A 12,765-nucleotide genomic window follows, 5' to 3' on the forward strand; every position below is an offset into this window, starting at 1 on the left:
GTATTGGGACTGTTAAATAGCTCGCCAACTTGCCTGAGAGCTTCGTTAGAAAGGCGGGTAAATCTACGTTAGGAGCATACACGCTACACAGTGACACAACCCGGCCCCTGAGCCTCCCCTCCACGGCTACAAATCAGCCCTCCGGATCTATCAACTGTTTAGTTACCTGAAAGGGAACCCCAGCTCGGATCCATATCATGGCTCCCCTTGCAAATGCAGAGTACGTCGTGTTGAATAATTGTCCCCTCCATCTTCTCTGCAGCGCTATGCCCTCCTGCTTTGTGAGGTGCGTTTCCTGGAGCAATGCTATGTGAACCCCTCTACGGACTAAGTAAGCATGTATCTTGTGCCTACGCACCATGGTGTGCAGGCCCCGCACGTTCCAGGTCACACATTTTAGAGCTCCCGTATTAGCCATTGCCCCCTGCATTCCCGAACACAGCAATAACAGTCTTCATCCATGCGCATATGTTGGCACATCTCTGGCCCCCCCTCCCTCTTCCAACAACAACTAGTCCCCAAACCCCACCAACCCCCCCTCGAGTCTCCCAAACTACTCTCAGTACCCACCCCCCCAGGACAGGCCCTATCCCAGCCAGAGTAGTTCCCATCCAAACTGTAACTGGGTAAACCCCCCATAAAAATGCACACTATAGTTCGCAGTCTCCACTGCGATGACCTTAAGGGCCAATAGGGCGCGGTCTGATTCCGGGGGTGCTCGTTGTACTGGGATTGCCCCGCGTGTCCCGCCCCACAATCCCCCCATGATCACTCACGAGTCTCCATATTTCTGCCTGACAACTCTCGGCATCTACGGGCACGGCCCCTCGGTTCCAGCTGCCACTCCGTTCCCCAAAGTCTCTTTCCTCAGGCTTCTACGATCTCTCCTGACGTTTGTGGTGTCACAATTGGACCTCTGCCGCTACCAAGTTCCGAAAGGTCAGTTTCTGAACCAGTAACCTGTTCATCAGAGTCTGAGCCCTTACCGGACTGGCTTCGCACCGTCCCTGATAAGTCCACCACCGCTTGAAGAGCGGCCCTCCGTTCCTCTTCCGTCTGTGACATCGTTGGCTTCCCAGTCCTGTGTCGGCGGTTCCGGAGGCGCTGCGATTTTCTAGTCGGCTGTTTCCGTTGTTCTTCCTCCGCTCTAAACCTGGCCCCATCCGTCCCGGCCTTATAGGTGTCCCACCATGTCCAAGCATCCGCCGATGTGGAGAAGAAGAGAGTTTTATCATCCACCACTATTCTGAGCTTGGCTGGGAAAAGGAGGGAGTATTTAATGCCCTCCACACGCAGCTCCCGTTTAATCAACATGAAGCTAGCTCGGAGTTTCTGTGTCTCGAACGTATAGTCCGGGAACAGGATAACCTTGTTATTGCCAACCTGGAAGGGGCCTGTCTCCCTGGCTCTCTGCAACAGCCAGTCCCGGTCCTTGTAATGTAAAAGTTTGATCACCACAGGACGGGGAGGTAGGCCAGGGGCAGGCGGTCGGGCCGGGACCCTATGTGCTTGTTTCAGCGAAAAGAAGGGGGAGAGCCCCTCCGGTGCCACTTCAGTTCGCAGCCATTGATCAAGATAGCCCACCATGTCGTCGCCCTCTGTTTTTTCCGGAAGGCCCACCAGGCGAACGTTGCTGCGCCTACTACGGTTATCAGCGTCCTCCGCTCGTCTCTCTAGTGCCTTTATTCGGTCCAGAGCATCTCCCAACCGCCCTTCCATAGATTTGTGCGCCGGGGCCAGTTCCTGTAGGGTTATCTCCGTGCTCTTGACCCTATCTTTAAGCTTATCATGTTCGGCTCTCAGGAGCCCCAGGCCTGTCGCTACCTGGGCAATGTCCTGCTGCAGGGCGTCCTTCGTGGCTGAGATAGCTTCTAGAATGCGGTCTTGCATTCGTTGGAGGTCGGTGTGGCCTTGATCCGCTCCGTCCAGTGTTTCAGAGCCAGCTGCTCCGTCCCCCTTTCCTTTCATCTTCCCCATCCTGGTTTGGTCAATGGGTATTAGGTGGGAAGTTCTCGTTGGGCGCAGGGACCAAGACAAATAATAGCTAATGGCGCATGCAGTTGTATGCCTCGGTATTCTGATCGTTCCTGGTAGTCGACCTCCTCTCTCCCTTGTATCTAGTCCCCGGTCGGCCTTTCTGCGTTTCAGGACCGGCTGTTCCGGACAGTCCCCCAGGTTGGTACAGACTGTAAGTCCGGGTTGATCTCAGGGCGCAGAGCACTGCGTGGGCCGCTCTTCTGGATAATCAGTGGGATGAGTCAGCTCCCTCTGGCCGAAGCAGTATCGATGGGGCCCCCGCCACCCCGATTTGTTCGTAAAGGCATCAGCTTTCGATTCCCGGGGATGCCGCCATTTTAGGTATGCCCCGAGGAAGATTTCCACTTTACCGTCATCGTCTCTTCAAGACGGAAAGGAGGGTGATATTAGCTACCCCTCAGAAATCAACGCCGAGCCTCTTCTCCAGCGATCCCTGTTGTTGTAGGGTCTTTGGGAGTGCAGATCAGCAAGCCTTCTTTGTTCGTTACGTCACCGACTCAGGTCTCGGGCTGCCATCTTAGACCAAGGTTTTTCGTTCCGCCGGTACTCTCCAAATTCAATTTTCTCGGTGATTAACGTCAGGTGGTTGCAAACCCAGGGCGCCGATGCCTCCGCGATGCCTTCAGCCAATAGAGTTATCGATTTCTGTCGGAATTCGTACAGTTTGCCAGGATTTTATCCGGGATCGGGGGCGGAGCTCCGGGCTCACGCTGCCTACCTCCTCAGCATCCAAGCCACGCCCCCCTTGAGCAGAGCGAGACTATAGCGACTTAAACAGACTTTACCCAACTGGTCGATTTGGTGCTGTGCCCGTGCGCTTTTAGGTCAATGCGCAAGCGCATTGACCTAAAATGCGCGTGCACATCATCAAATCGCCATCTGTTCCCTCAGCCGCGCTCCTCCCACACCTTTGAAGTGAAGCTTAGCTTCACTTCAAAGGCCCCTGCTGCTTCACACCCTCATCGCCGCTCTCCCCGCTCAGCCCCCTCCCCTTTCCCGCCGTGTGGCATTACTCCTCCCCCCTCCCCACAGCAATGCCCTCCGTCTTGTTCTCCTCCGTCGGCTGTTCCTTACCCCAGTTTCCCTTCCTCCTCGCCTTCTTTATCTAAGCCCCTCATATTCACTATAATACAGACCACGTTGATTGAGCACAGGGTCAAAGAAAGGATTATTGTCATTATAATGGAAATGAAAACAAGGCATGCGCAACCCACCATCTACAACCCTTACATTAACATCGGTCAGTGATTGGTACAAAATAATCGCCGCTCTCCCCGCTCCGCCCCCTCCCCTGCCCGCCGTGTCGCATTTTTCCTCCCCCTCCCCACAGCAATGGCCTCCGTCTTGTTCTCCTCCGTCTGCTGTTCCTTACCCCAGTTTCCCTTCCTCCTCGCCTCTCCTATTTCTTTATCTAAGCCCCCCGTATTCACTATAATACAGTCCACGTTGATTGAGCACAGGGTCAAAGAAAGGATTATTGTCATTATAATGGAAATGAAAACAAGGCATGCGCAACCCACCATCTACAACCCTTACATTAACATTGGTCAGTGATTGGTACAAAATAAGTACCCCTCTGTATATAATAAAAATGTCATAGTGCTGTGCATGTACTCGGCATTGCAAAAAAGACTAACTACACATGCGTGCAAATCCCTAGACCAGCTGAGGAGATGTAAAAAAAAAAAAGGCGGCACACTTGGTGTCTGAGCATTTCCACGGGGATAGGTCTCACAGCGCCGGGCTGCGTCTGTAAACAAGGCCTTATACACATTCCTAGAAATCGGGCAAGGCTACATCATTTCATATCACTCTCGAGTGCCAACGACTCCGCCAGGGGACTACCTTCACCAGCGCACGCACAGGAAGCCTGCCAGGTTTGCCAGCTACATCCAACACCACGACCGTCTTTCTAGTCTATGCACTCCAATTTACTGTGAATCCAGGACTTACACGTTTCAAAGACAATTCACCGATTCAGGTAGAGGTCTGGGAGGGTCTGACAGTTGATAGGCTGTTTCTTTTGCTGGCATCAGTGCGCCCACTGCGTACTCCAAATTTTTCACCCGACCACAGTCGTCAACATCCAAAGGCGTGTTATTCACCAGGAGGAAGGCACACCACCCACGTCACCAGAGAAGCGGGATTTCCGAAACCTTCGGAACATGACCCTTGAATCATCTCGGTCCTTCCTTCACCGCGTCCTCCTTTCTTACATTTCTTAAATTTCTTATTTCTTGTCTGTCACCTCAGCAGTGCCCGCCCACACGACAAACAATAAATCCAAATCAACATTGCACCTTGTCACTTGTGCTTTACTTCATCACCTGAGAGGTTCATGCTTAAGTTTTGACCAATCAAATTCATTTTGTTCCCAGACCACGCTGCTGTGCAAACAAAGATACTCCCCGGACTTTTATATAGCGCCGCCCTGTCTCTTCTGGATCTTTGAGTACATACTGTATCTACATTTAGGTTCGCCGGTATAAATATTTTCTGTCGCCCCTCGTTTCTAATGCCTCTCAATCTCCCCTCACTCTCTCACTCTCCCTCTCTCTGTCTACCTCTCTCCCTTTCCCTCACTTTCCTCTCTCCTCTCACCCTCTCCTTCTCTCTCTCTCCTCTCCCCCCTCTCTCTCCTCTCTCCCTCTCTTTACCTTCCCCTTGCTCTCCTTTTTCTCCCCCTCCCCATCTCCCCCTCTGCTTGCTCTCCTCTCTCTCCCTCCCTCCCCTCTCTCTCCCCTCCGTCCTTCGCTCTCGTCCTCCCCCTCTCTTCTTACCCTCCCTCTCTCCCTTTCCCTCACTTCCCTCTCTCCCCGTCTCCCCCTCTCTCTCTCCCCGTCTCCCCCTCTCTCCCTCCCTGTCTCTCCCCGTCTCCCCCTCTCTCTCTCCCCGTCTCCCCCTCTCTCTCTCCTCTCTCCCCCTCTCTCTCTCCTCTCTCCCCCTCTCTCTCTCCTCTCTCCCCCCTCTCTCCTCTCTCCCCCTCTCTCTCTCCCCCTTTTTACCCTCTCTCCCTTTTTACCCTCTCCCCCTCTCTCTCTCCTCTCTCTCCTCTCTCCCCCCCTTTTTACCCTCTCCCCCTTTTTACCCTCTCCCTCTTTTTACACTCTGCATCACTCTGCATCACTCTGCATCACCACATCATCACTCTGCATCACCACATCATCACTCTGCATCACCACATCATCACTCAGCATCACCCACCATCACCACATCATCACTCAGCATCACCCCAGCATCACCCCAGCACCACTCAGCATCACCACATCATCACTCAGCATCACCCCAGCATCACTCAGCGCAACCACAGCATCACTTAGCGCAACCACAGCATCACTCAGCGCAACCACAGCATCGCTCAGCACCACTCAGCATCACCACATCATCACTCAGCATCAACACTGCATCACTCAGCGCAACTACAGCATCACTCAGCGCAACCACAGCATCACTCAGCGGAACCACAGCATCACTCAGCACAACCACAGCATCACTCATCGCAACCACAGCATCACTCATCACAACCACAGCATCACTCATCGCAACCACAGCATCACTCAGCGCAACCACAGAATCACTCAGCGCAACCACAGCATCACTCAGCGCAACCACAGCATCACTCAGCGCAACCACAGCATCACTCAGCGTAACCACAGCATCACTCAGCGCAACCACAGCATCACTGGTTCAAATATGTTCTTTCAATGTTTCAAGCTGTTTTCAAGCTTTATTAAAAATCACAAAAATATGTTAATATTTCACTTCTGTTCTTGGATTTTCGTCACAATAAAAAAACACTGAACATAATCTTCACGAAAGTTATTTACAAAAGTTTAAGCTATTGACATTACAAATTAAATAAATTATTTAAGTATTAATTATTTAAAAAAATTAAAAGCCATTGTTAATTGTAAAATCAAACATCTAACCCCCACATGCATCAAGCATTTTTGGAGTCGCAAACGGTGCGATTCCTTAAAATCGTCCGTTTGCGATTCCAAAAATGCTTTTTTGGATGCATCAAGCAATATCAGAAATCGCAACATTTTTGCGATTTCTAAAATTGCGATTGCTTTTAAGAAATCGCAAATTTGCGATTTCTTAAAAGCAATGCATGATTATTTTTTAAATTGCGAATTCGCAATTATAGGGATAAATTTAACGAGTGGTTGAACCACTCGGTAAATTTGCAAAAAGTGTAAAAAACGCAGAAAATGCATTTTTAAAACATTCATGTTACGGACACACATGTCCTTAGGACATGTGTGTGTGCAACATGATGCGAAAAATACATTTCAGGGGTGCATGGGGGGGTCCTTTGGACCCCCCCTGCACCCATGAAATGCATTAACAAATTGCGATTTTCAAAGTGAAAATCGCAATTTGCTAATGCCTTCCCATTGCTTCCTAAGGGCCTTTTGGCCCATAGGAACCAATGGGAATAGCGAATTCGCAAATTGTATTTCGGTAATTTATGCGATTCGGTAAAAATTGTGATTTTTACTGATTCGCATAAATTTACCGAAAATAATCATGCAACCCGTTTTGCGAATTCTAAATTGCGAATCGCTATTTTTCGCAATTTAGAATTCGCAAACTCCCGGGATGATGCATGTGGCCGTAAGTCACGTAAATACAAAACATGTTGCATTACAAATGCTATAGGTGTCACATTTTCGAAAGTTATAACTATGGCATTGTAAATGACAAAGCTATTAACTTAGCTATTTTAAAAAACAACACATACATAAAAAAGAAATCATTTATAAGACCAATAGCTCAAACTTTCCTAATGCGAGACCTCTTGCATTTCCAATGCTTGTTTTTTTTATCTCTGGTCCCGCCACCAGGACTCTGATGAGTCTTGGGGGCAGGTCCAGGGGATGACTGCTGGTGGGGGAGTGAGGTGTTTGGCCGGCCATCACAGGCCGGCCAAACACCTCAGGCGCAGTGAAGCTCTCTCTAGCCCCAGGTGTGTTGCTGGGGCTGGATAGAGCAGGCACAGGCTCTGAGTCTGCCTAGGAGCGCAAGTATTAGCCGCTCAGGCCAGTCCTCACGCTGCTTTCCTGAAACTTCAGGATTGGCCCCAATGCATTCTGGGAGCTTGTGCCCAGAACCAGGATGCGCGCCGAGGCGGCGGCGGGGGCAGGAAGGTAAGTTTAATTTTTATTTATCCCCTGACCACCCCATCCCCTAACCAAACACCTCCCTCTCCCCTCCTGGGGCCCAGCCCGCCCCGCCCCTTTGGCAGGCGACGGGCCGCTACTGGCTGAACAGCAAGAAAATAGACTGGGAACGTCACGGTGGGCGTGTGCGTCCCGACGTCACGTTGGGCGCGTGCGTAGTACGGACGGGGGCCGTCCGATCTGCGCACGCGAAACATTCACCCACATCGTGGCACAATGTACGCCACGGTGAAGCGGTTAAACTTGTTAAGTCTGTCTGGGCATTAGTTGTAATTCATTAGTACCAGTTTAACAACCAAACACAGCAATAAACTACAGAAAGGTGACCAGGCAACCTTTACAATGGGCCTTTTACTGCTCTGCAACATGTTTTGCTGCGTTTTTAGTAACTTTTTAACCATTTGAGCTAGAATTATTTTTTTTAATTCAAATCTGCAGATTATGCAGCAGATGATGGATTATGTAGCAACTGTATAATTATGCTAAAATCCTCTCGACAACACAGTTGTACTATAATTCCAGTGGCCCTGACTATAACCAAGCTAAAGTCATTAAAAACACAGGCACAGTTGACCAGGTGGCTAGATTCCAGCTCATATTGGAAATGTTTGACTATTGAAAAGAGTTGCTCTCTATGTGGTCTTCTCAGGTCTTCAGTCTACATCTGATAGTGTTCCAAGGCACTTGTGGATTCCACTACAAGGTATTGATATCCCGCTGGACCTTTAAAATATTTTGACTCCTCTCAATGACAGGAACTTGGCCACTGTTAGAAGAGGGGTTGCAAGTGACACCACACAACCTGCCCAGTAAATAAAGGAATTTATTTTGATTGCTCCCCAGCCTGGTGCGTAATGGTGGCCTGAAGCCCCTGCACTGCTGGGGAGCACCCAAACCTTCAGGGGCCCCAACCCTTCGGGGATCTTCATTCAACCTAAAGCCAATGGTCTTTGTGAGATATGGGAGACTCCGGCCTGTTCTTGTAGTGACCTAAGCCTGAGATAGCCTTCCTTCATCCAGCCCTTCTTCTGTTCTCTCCCAGGAAGTGCTGCCCAGAAACCAGTCTCACTTTATTTTTTGATCACAGTGCATGGTAAACTTTTGTCTTTACTGTAACTTGCACCCTGCCTATCAGAACACCAGGCCTTGAATCTGGCTGTGTGCAGGCCAGGAGATGAGCTGACAGCAGGGGTAATGTGACCCCTCCCTTTTGTCTATGCCTGACAGGTGGCATTAGTCTCCCAGGCCAGGAAATGACACTGACTATTGCACACAGCTCACATCCACAACTCTTGCACAACAGCAATTACAGTGGATGTCTCCATGATTCTCGGCCTTTAACTTTTATTTGTATTTACCGCTCTTTGTCCCGAGATAAAGGATCAAGGGGCCGTTTACAGCATGTGATAGGGAACACTGGACGTGTGTAGGACAAACTTCCACTTACTTCCTACCTCCCTCCTTTAATTCCCCCTTCCCCTCCCACCCTGACTCCACTGACTGGGGCTCATTAGCCAGGGTTCCAAAGCAATCGCAGCCACTGTGCCATAGCATTCTGAGAATCCTTGGAAAGTAAAATATTGCCCTATAAGAGGTCCTGTCAGCAAAAAACAACACGAATACAAATTAACTATCTCTTCTGCTTGGTACAGGGACTTTTATTGAACATGACTCTGAAGGCGAGAGAGTCTCTAATGGAAAAGTTTGTGATCCTTGAATTCACACATGGAATTTCAGATTAACTACTTGGCTCCTGTTCAAAGGGGCTCCTTAAATCGTCACAGCGACTGCCAATAGAATTCCTAATGCGAGTCTAAACGCCATTCGTCCCATTGTAAGTACATTACCGGGTTAAACTGCTGGGTCCGCAGTCGCAGAGCTGTCTATCACCCGAACTCGGGCTGGACTTTGGCCCTCACCGGACCAGGCCTGTGATTGGCCGCGTCGGTGGCACGCCCCGCTTCCAATGAGTATCTGAGGATGGTCTCTATTTAGTCCGTGCCACTCACGTGAGCCCTTTCGCAATCACCAGGGCAAACACGAGCTTGGCTTTTTAAGGGACAGTAACCCTTTCAAGTCAAGTCAAATGGTCTTTATTCGGATATAAAAACATCCATTTCATAAAACTCAACAAGCCAGAGCGGTGCCTTCATTTCTATGGGGGGCATAGGAACGCTGACCCCCTACTGTGATGTTACAATCTGCTCATGGGCCTAAAAGATGGCGGCTGTGTCTGTTTACGAATTTCTCTGGCTCCAAGTGAGGCACATCATGGGGCCACCTGTTGGGATCAAGTTTGAATGTATTACCCATTTCCAGCTCGCTTGAGGACAAACAGTATTGAAGTAAATCACACGTCAAATTTTTAAAAATCGTGGCATGCAAAAACAGCTGAAAGCGCAGCCAGACCCACAGTACCAAAGGTAAGCGGGAACTGACGTAGGTAAAACCATTTCTTTTTGCACTTTGATGTGAAACATCCGTGTGTCCCCATTCCCCGGCATTGGATTGTGATTGAACGTCTGGGCGGGGTGGTCCATGTACACTTTGAAGAGGCACTGGGTATGGATGCTCCTGAGATCAGAAACACCAATGAGACGAGCAGGATGATATTTATTTGTCCGTCCATCCATCCATCCATCCATCTCACTGCAAGTGAAGCTCTGTTACCTGCAGTAGAACAACAAGAAAAATGCCAATGTTGATGTCTAAATTTAAACCCAAGTTGCAAGGACTGCAAAGGCAAATATACAATGCAACAAACTGCTATTTAATAGCTCTTTATTTAAACCAATCTTTTCTAAAAGGTCATTAGAAATTCAAACACAAATCACAATTAAATTATAAACCAACAGTGGAAATGGACACTGGACATTGACAAAGATCATACATTCTTTCACTAAACATTATTCAGGCGTTTCACAATCATACCTCACACATCCATACAAACAAAAGCTCACTCAAGTGGGGGGTGGATAAACCAAATGAGGAGAAGTGAGTCTGCCAACAACAATATCTATATTACAATAAATTTAAAATACACCATATTCAAATCAAAAAATTGTTTTCGATTCATTCAAGAAAACCTGTACACAAACAAATGTAGGTGTATTGTTGTCACCAAGGTAATTGCAAACACATTAATTAGCAAAAACAAGAAACATGGCAGACCCGAGGGTCTACGCGTTTCGAATCCCTTCAACTTGAGGGATTCTCCTCAGGACCAACACAAAGCCAGCCTAGGATGCTGGAGATTCATCAACTGAATGCCACCATTATTAGTCCTCCACAAACAAGTTCCAAACAACTCACTTGACTTGCACCCGAGTATAGAGTCCACCAAAAAATGGTCATGTGCACTTGGGGTTGAGGAATAACTCCAGAGCTCCCGCGGGAGCATCACTACGGAACAGAGTGCATTTATTCAACGTCACAGCCACACACGAGGCACGCAGACCAGTCGGGATAGCAGTCTGCTACTCATAGGAGAAAGGGCCCTAAGTGCCAATGCTTTAAGTGGAAATGGAGACGTCCTCCTTCTCACTTCTGAGAAGTGTCAGTACTTCCCCCATTAAATACACTGTAACAGTGCTAAGTGGTGCAGGTACACTCCCTTTCAAATTAAAGAAGTGCAGGTACCCAGAACCGAACAGTATATGCCCATATAAAGCACCGCCAATATGGCACATTATTTCCTTTGCTTGAGAAACTATTTTAAAATAGAGTAGCCAGAACAGTTTCATGAGACTTAATAACAAGCTCAGAAACCTCTTTACACACACTTTGGTTGTTTTGCAGTCTGAACGTACGTTACATGCTTCATTCTAGCGAACACATACTTCACGTTGCTCCCGAGGTGCACCAGAGGCCTCCCTAGCTCAGCATTAAATAGCGTTGAGTAGAAGTTGGAAGCTATCGAGAATTACGTCATGACGCTTCCACCTGCCACAGATCTGCTAGCTCACCAGTGGCCATATTAGGTCAGGCAACTCCCCTTATGAGCCAATGTGAGTGCAACACGCACTCTTTTTCACAGTAAGCACACACATTATGTCCTATTAAATGCTGTGGTTTAAATGCTCTGCTCAGGTAGGTAGCCAATCAGTGGGCAGAGACAAAGCCGTGCTCTCAAAAGTGTTTCTTAAAGCTTTTGTTTCTGTTGATTATAGTGCACTGTCGAGCCATACCAGAAAATGTTTTTTTTTTAACTGCCCATATAATTCCAAATAGATTCAGCTACCTTTTCTCTTGACCTCATGAGGGCTTTATATCTATAACACTAGGATACATGAGAAAGGGGATGATGGAGGTGAGGTTTACCATAAGGGTCAGAGCCACTAAAATTAGGCGGCAGGGGAGCCCTAAATTATGCGGCAGAGTTAACTAGATTATGGAGGAAGAAAAGGCAAATTATGCGGCATTATGCTGCACATCTTTTGATAGTATTACTTCATTATTTTGTACTTGTACACTTGAAAATATTGTGTGGGCAAAAATATAAAATTATTAGTAGCAGTTTAAGAACCAAATAAAAAATAAGCAAATAAAGGATGACCAGTTAACCTTTGCGAGGGGCCTTTAACTGCGCACAAACACATCACCACGTTTTTAGTAACTTTGATCCGTTTGAGCTACAAATTTTTTTTTTTTAAATCTGCGGATTATGCAGCAGGTGATTGATTATGTGGTAAATGCGACAAATGCAAAATAATAATTCCAGCGGGCTTGATTTTGGGTAAATAGATTGTATGTGATCAATGACAGAACAGAAGCCTGATTTGTAATGTAATTTCTAGAATAGATAGAAACTGATACCTAATGTGTCGAAATAGAAAGCTGCCTCTGGCACTCATGCCAAAAAAATGGAATTCTGCTGGCAACAGTCAGAGAAGTGCACCACATAGGCATGAACTTCCACCACCATTGGGCCACTGTGAGGTGGTGTGAAATGTAATGGAATCACCTGAATTAGGCTTGCGTGAGGGCACCACAGTTCACAGTTCATGGTCCAGCCACACCTCTGCACTTGGGGTTACATGCACAGAAATCGTAAGTAACCTCTGTGGTTGATAACGCAGGCGGCTGGCAGGGTGATGGCACTATAGTTGAGGGTCACAGTCCAACCACACCTCTGCACTTCAGGTTACAGTCACAAGCAATTTGAGAACCTCTGTGATGCGCTGGTGACGAGAGAGGTAGTGGGTGGATTGTTGGCAAGGTGGGGTGATGGCACATGAACTCAAAGCTCACAGACACGCGAGGGCCGCGACACCGCAGCAAATTATCAGGTGACGCAAGTAACCTCTGTCTGGCGCTGTTGATGACACAGGCAAGAGGCCAGGTACTGCCTCATGTTTGATCTCTGGAGCCAAAGCACATTCTAAAGGAATCCCTCTGGCCTGTGTTGGTATTCATTCCAAAGCAGCCTGAACTGGACTGTAATTTCCCAACTGCTAACAGCCATAGGTCTGTCATGGAGACAGATGTCTCACTTAGAGCACAGAGCCTCATTCACAAGTATAACCTGGAGGTACTTGAATTA

The sequence above is a fragment of the Lissotriton vulgaris genome, chromosome 5 (genome assembly GCF_964263255.1).
Source record: "Lissotriton vulgaris chromosome 5, aLisVul1.2, whole genome shotgun sequence".
NCBI lineage: Eukaryota > Metazoa > Chordata > Amphibia > Caudata > Salamandridae > Lissotriton > Lissotriton vulgaris.